Source organism: Leucopleurus acutus, assembly GCF_964270905.1.
Source record: "Leucopleurus acutus genome assembly, chromosome: 15".
NCBI classification, from domain to species: domain Eukaryota; kingdom Metazoa; phylum Chordata; class Mammalia; order Artiodactyla; family Delphinidae; genus Leucopleurus; species Leucopleurus acutus.
This window is the reverse complement of record NC_139157.1, coordinates 34,283,110-34,290,304: the sequence shown is the minus strand read 5'-3', so window position 1 is coordinate 34,290,304 and position 7,195 is coordinate 34,283,110. Positions and strand designations below refer to the sequence as shown.

Here is a 7,195-nt window from a genome sequence, read left to right as displayed (position 1 = left end):
TCAGAGAAACGCTTACAAGTGTTCCTAAGAACAAATAAATAAGACTCATCAAATAGGACTTCTATTTCTACTTCTGTTTATGATGTGTGATATATACATGCATGTATATGTATATATACATACACATATACATATGTCTGTATGTATGTATGTATATACCACACACACACATACAATTTTGAAGGTGCTGGAGAACTGCTGAAGCACAGAACTTGAGGAGCCAGGTACTACAGCCACCACATAAGCAGTCCAACTGCCCTGAGGCCAGCATGCTGTAAGAAGCCCAAACTAGACCACATGCAGAATCCATATGGAGGTACTCAAGACTACATGAAGAGAGAGGCCCCAAGATTACATGAAGAGCCAGTGCCCAGCTGTTGCAGCTTCCACTGTTCTTGCTTCACATCACTGACTGCAACTTCATGCAATACCCTGAGTTGAACCTTTTCAAATTTTTTACCCACAGAAACTGTGAGAGATAACGAAATGATGATTGTTGTTTCAAGCCACAAAAAGAAAAAAAAAAAAAGGAGATGGAAAACATACTTCCTTCAGGGAATCTGCCAATTTCTGGAACACAGTGAGAGACCAAGGTTCTGGAAAATGGGTCTAGTCAGGGGGCAACTGAACAGAGGCAGAGAACCCACAGAGAACTTCTGAAAATATCAAGGTGCTGAAGAGACAAAACTCGGAGTTCAAGACTGCCATGCAGCCAATATTCAAAACTAACAGGTAGGTTTTACATTTTATCAGCTGCTGTTTTCACATAACATGCACAAAAATGGCTAAATGGAAAAAGACTGATCATAGCAAGTATTGGTGAGCATGTGGAGTGACTCAAACTCTCATATGTTTAAAGTGTTACAGACACTTGCACGTCTATTTGGCATTCAACACCTACTAGTGACAAACGTGTATATTCCACTCCTAGATATAAACTTGGATATACACTTAGGAGAAACAACTACATATGTTCACGAAAAGGCATGTACACTAGTGCATAGCAGCACTCTCCTTAATAAAGTAAAAAAGGAAACAATTCAAAGGTTCATAACAGCAGAATGAATGAATAAATGATCTTACATTCATACAATGAAATGCTATGCAGTAATGAGAGTGAATGAGCTCCTTCTACATGTAATAGCACAGTTTAATCTTACAAACATTATGTTGATTGAAATAAAGCCAAACACAAAAGAATTCCTTCTTTATGATTTCATTTATATAAAGCTCAAAAATAGGCAAAACTAATCTATACTGTGAGAAGTTAGGATAATGATTACCTTGGAAAGCATAGTGACCGGAAGTGGTCATTAGTGGGGTTCTGGGATGCTGCCAATGTTCTATTTCTTGATCAGGTTGCTGGTTATATGGGTATTTTCTCTTGGTGAAAATTTATTGAGCTGTACACTTATGATTTGTGCATATCTCTAATAAGCTATATGTCAATAATTATTCTTTTAAAAATAAGATCTTGCTCCTATACTTTCATTGGTTTTCATTCTGGGAACCCTGCAGGTTTTCAGTGAAGAGCTATGAACTATCCCATCCTGGCTCTGGCAGGCGGAGGAAAAGTCATCATTTTGAAATACACCTGGAGCATTCTCTATAACAAAGGCCTGCTCTCCAGGGAAAAAGACTCTACCAGCAATTTACCCTAGGTAGAAGGAAGGGTCTTCACCCAACTCCAGCTCCCTCTAGCCTTCCTGTCTCACCTAAGGGGGAAAGGAGAAAGCAAAGAAACACTTACGAAAGTCAAAACCCAGGGACACAGGCCCACTAAATGACTGACTTTTTTTTTTTTTTTTTTTTTTTGCGATACGCGGGCCTCTCACTGTTGTGGCCTCTCCCGTTGTGGAGCACAAGCTCCGGACGCGCAGGCTCAGCGGCCATGGCTCATGGGCCTAGCCGCTCCGCGGCATGTGGGATCTTCCCGGACCGGGGCACGAACCCGCGTCCCCTGCATCGGCAGGCAGACTCTCAACCACTGTGCCACCAGGGAAGCCCATGACTGACTTTTAATCATAAGATTATAGATCACTTTTCCACCCACACACCCTACTACCACGCCAACAGGACTCCAGTATAATAACAATAGATAACACTGAAAGAGCTGCAAGGTGCAGACTTTGTCTAAGGAGGAATTCTTAGGGAAGCTTCCAAAAACAGGGAGACAAAAACAAGTACACTCCAGGAATCTGAAGCCAGTGGCACCTACGGCTAGAGCAAACATTAAACACAGCCCAACTTCTAGCCAGATTAACATAGAACCTCACGCTAAGGGCCTGTTTATAATTCCTATTACCTCATGCCTGATCTTAAACAAACAAAAAAAAATCACAAGACAAGCTAAAAGGCAAGAAAAAGGAAGATTTCCAGGCTAGACCAATATATATTTTTAATATACAGTATAAACTCTCTCCTGAACAACTGAATTAATCTACTCGATTCAAGGTAATTTTTTCTTCATTGGGCAAAAGGCTTAGTTATCTGCTTGAGTTATAAATAGTATCAAACTTTTGGAGATTGTAATACTGAATTTAATTAACACATTTTCTGCTAACATGCTGAATAACATTCTTTACCTCAGATCTCTGTTCAAATGCCACCTCATCAGTGAGTCCTTACATCACTTAAAATAGCAGCACTTCTTCGCACTCCTGATCCGCTCCCCGTTTATTTTTCTTCATAGCAGTAATCTTTCTCTGACACATTATAAATCTTATTCGATTGTTTATTATTTCCCTCCCCCCGCTATAACATAAGCTTCACGACGGCTGATTTGTTCATTACCTCTCCCCAAAGTTCCTATGGCAGTTAAGTGGTAAATATATGTTAAGTAAATGAATAAATATACACTCCATCAACATTTATTTATAGTGAAATAAAGATACCAGGTTATACGATGGTGGCTCACACTGATTGAATTCTTACCGTGTACTCAGAACTGTGCTTGGGACGGCCCACGTGCCGTCAGGCGCAGGGTCTGTGCATCAGGCACGCGGTGGCTCCGGTGGCCAGGGGTGGGTGCAGGATGTCAGACCTGTACAAGGACATGCTTCTGAAGGACCAGTACTGCATCCTGATCCTGGGTCTGGACAATGCCGTGAGGACTACTGTCCTGGAGCGGTCAAAAACCCGGTTTCGTAAGAACTCCAAGGGGAGGAGTCTGTCCAAAATCACCACCACCGTGGGTCTAAACATCGGCACTGTGGACGTTGGAAAGGCTCGCCTCCTGCTGTGCGGCTTAGCAGGGGGCAGGAAGAGCTGCAGTCTTTGTGGTACAAGGACCAAGCAGAGGGCCACGGCGTTCTCTGTGTCATGGGCTCCACGGAGGAGAGACTGTCCGAGTACAAGCGTTGGAGAAGATGGTCACGAGCGAGGCGCTGGGCGGCGTCCCCATCCTGGTGCTGGCCAGCAAGCAGGACGTTGAGACTTGCCTCGGGATCCGCGACATCCAAACTGCGTCCAGGGACTGCACCTCCAAGATCGGGAGGGCGCGACAGCCTGACCCAGGCCTGCTCGGCCCTCACAGGCAAGGGGCTGCGCGAGAGCGTCGGTGAAGTGCGTCGTGCGGAACGTGCGCCGGCCGCCGAGCGGCAGGACGTCACGCAAGCGCAGCCGCGCCCTCTGGCGCCCACCGCTCATCCCCAGAGCCGCAGGAGCTCCTACCCGCCCCGCGCCACCCATCCTGGGGCCTGGGGTTGCTTTGCCTTTTGGTTTTTCCGTTTGCTTTGTTTAAAAAAAAAAAAAAAAAAAAAGTGTGTTAAACAGCTATCGCTTTTACATGGATTACGTTATTTAAGCTTCACAACAACTCTCTATGTAGGTACTATTATCTTATCCCTTTTGCAAATGAGAAAGCCAAAGAACAAAGAGCTAAATTATCCACCGTACCCCAGAGATAAATTGAATTTTTTTTTATCTTTTGGAATTTTGTCTAAATTACCAACCTTATACGTCACAAATTATAGGAACCCACTCAGCCTAAAGAAGGGCCAATATACACAACTCTGAGGGACTTTTTTGAAGGTATGTCAAACAATCCTGCCATCATCAGACCATCACCCACATCCAGAGAAGACCAGAAGTTTGGAAAGGGTTTCTTGGAAGTAAAAATTGTTGTCTTTTCAGATAGTCATTACTAGGTTGAAGAAAAGGGCTATGGCTTTTCCCATCTTCCTTTCTTCTTTCTACATCCCTCTTCTCCTCAAGAGCTGGGCTGCCCAAGAGAAGAATCCAGAGATGCTCATCTCACTCCCATATTTGCTAAGCGTCAGAAACACATAGACCCTCCCAAGCTCACTGCACCAAGCTGGGGTGCAGTGAGAGAATTCTCAGTAGCTTAACCTGTGTCCTCTGGAGTTTGGGAGCATACACAGACATAGAATCATATATCTACCTCGTATCTGGATAACGCTGAAGTTCAGTGAAGCAGCCCCTTATTGCAGGGCCTGAAGGTAGGGAGCCATAATCAGTCACAACTCCCAACAGTTTGCCATGACAGAGCCAGGATGAATCTATGTTGAAGGTCCCCATTTATGAAGGTGGATGGCTGGCACAGTGGAAGCTCAAAAGTTAGAGACTGTGGAATAAACCCACCAGGTGTAGGGTCTGAGTTGGGCATGACAAGATGTCAGCCAGAGAGGACATCGTCGATATCATTAAACCATGTAGTGCAGAAATCCACACAACTCCGTCAAAGAATGAAATGCAGCACAAGCTGGCATTTGGATGTCTGTCCCAGAGCAGGCAACCTATCAACAGTAGCCAAGAGAAAATAAAACTGCAGGATCGGGCTTCCCTGGTGGCGCAGTGGTTGGGAGTCCGCCTGCCGATGCAGGGGACGCGGGTTCGTGCCCCGGTCCGCGAGGATCCCACGTGCCGTGGAGCGGCTGGGCCCGTGGGCCATGGCTGCTGGGCCTGCGCGTCCGCGGAGCCTGTGCTCCGCAACGGGAGGGGCCACGGCAGTGAGAGGCCCGCGTACCGCAAAAAAAAAAAAAAAAAAATTGCAGGACCAAAGAAGTAAAAAGTCAATTAAAAGCTTACACTTTGGTTCTAATCTCTCTTCTCCTTCACCGTGCTGCTTCAGATTTCTTTCATGTCAGGTAAGAGGGAGGAGGAATAAATGAATAGGCCCTCCACTAATTCAAGACCACAAGCCCCAGGCCAGCGTGAGTTAGGATAGGGAAGGGAGTTGCTTTTAAAAACTGGATTAAGATGTAAGTCATGTTGTAGTCTGATGTGGAACTTATAACACATGAACTCCTTTTAATTGAAAGTTCTCAGGAAGCTATGACATCTGTCTGCCTTTCTTCATCAAGGGATGAAGACTAGATCTAACCAAACAGGTTGAAAGCAATAGTGAAGAAAAATTAAACTTTCTTGCTTGTACCCTACCAAGATTGGATTATTCTGTAAACATGTTACAATGATAGCACTTGTACTTTATCTAGCCTTAATATATCCAAAAATAAATAATTAAAAAGGAATATCACATAATCCTCATGATCTCTAAAAACACTGAAATATGGCAAAATCTGGACTAAGAATCCGTTTCCTATTTTGGTACCAAGGGTCTAGATTTGTAGTGTCAGTCCTGGCGTAAATGGGTTATTTTTGACACAGATTCCACAGTTAATCTCAGTGAACCAGTTTGCATCTGCCCCAACAGCAATATGCGGAATCCGAAATAAAGACCAACACAACACAATAGAGAAGACACAGTGTATCTAATCTGCTAAGATACCATAAGATTATCAGGATTATGTATGAAGGGATAGCAAAACACCTACTTAGACAACAAAATAATAACCACAATCATTGATTGAGTGATGTCAGTCACCATACAAAGTACTTTTCTTAGCTCATTTAATCCTATCAACCCATGAGGTAGGTTCATTACCTTTCCCATATATTTAAATATAAGGAAACTGAGGCGTAGGGAAATTGAAAAACTTGTTTGTCATCCAGCTATTAGGTGGCAGATAGGACTTGAAACCAAACATTTAGGATGCAGTCTATGCCTCCTCTAATTTTTATGTAAAAGAGATGTCTCAAGTGGCAAAATGCAACTACTTAAAATTCTTTAAAAGTGGTTATGAAATTATAAGAGAGTTCCCCTGTGTTTCCTTAAGAACCAGAACTCCTAGTGTCAAAGGTATCAGTTTTGAAAAACTTCCTCTGCCCAAAGTTGATTAGAGCATTATTATAAAATCCTCAGTGCTTGTCTTTTCTGGGTCTTCAAACCCGCTATAGTGGGCAGGGATTTCTTTAAAGTCAAATTTAGCTGGAGGGGAAATATAAATCATTAAAGGTGGACTGGCCCCAAAGGCTTAGGGCTTCTGTTCTTTTATCTTTCCACTTCTTGTAATACAAATATTACAAGATTACATATTTCTGCATGTTTTCCTTTTTTAAAAGCCTAAATATATATTGATTTCATATTTTGATTATTACTTTAGTAACTTTAGTAACTATTTTCACAATTTTGATTATTACTTCAGTTGAAATAGATGTTAAGGGCTCAAAACTAATGCATTCATTCTCTTAGCTACTAGGAGTGTTGCTGCCAATGGCTCTCAGCTGAGTTCATCTCTAGAATTATCCTTGGTTGAAAGAAATAGCCTTAGTCAATATTAAAACACTTCCTTGAGGGCTGCTTGAATTTAATGAGTAGTCAAAGTTGTGGTACAAAGTTCTTGGTCCTCCTGACTCAACTGAGACAATTCTGAAGGGCTATCCCAGTTCCAGAAACCTCCACAGGATCAGGTGAGGCCTCTGTTGCAAATAATCACAGTTCAGTTTCATCCTCTGCCCTATTTTGCCTTCCTCATCCCTCATTTGTGTTGTTCCCCAGTAAAAGCACTCCCCAATAAACCTGCATGCAGATGCTAGAGTCTTAGAATCTATTTACTGTGGAATTTAACCTGAGAGATTTGGTACTAGGAGTATACCTAGGAAGCCAACTCAGAAATGTGATTTTGGATCCAGATCCACTGCTGGCTATGTGGCAATAAGGACCCTATCATTTGCAGTGCAATTCTTAGAATATTTACCAATGGTGAACTGGAATGAGATACTGGTGAAATAGTGCAGACTGCCATGTCACCCATTACCGTTGCACCAACACTCTTCTCTCATCAAGTAGCAATAGCTAAGTGAGAAGCGACCATGTAAAATTGGAGGAGAAAAG

General features: G+C 42.9%; 1 pseudogene across 1 annotated transcript; it reads left to right on the top strand.

Annotated features, from left to right (window-relative positions):
* Positions 1–3,034: 3,034 nt before the first annotated feature.
* LOC309972301 (ADP-ribosylation factor-related protein 1-like) lies at positions 3,035–3,742 on the top strand (annotated as a pseudogene). The gene has a single exon. The product of its transcript is annotated as an ADP-ribosylation factor-related protein 1-like (transcript).
* The last annotated feature ends 3,453 nt before the right edge of the window (positions 3,743–7,195 follow it).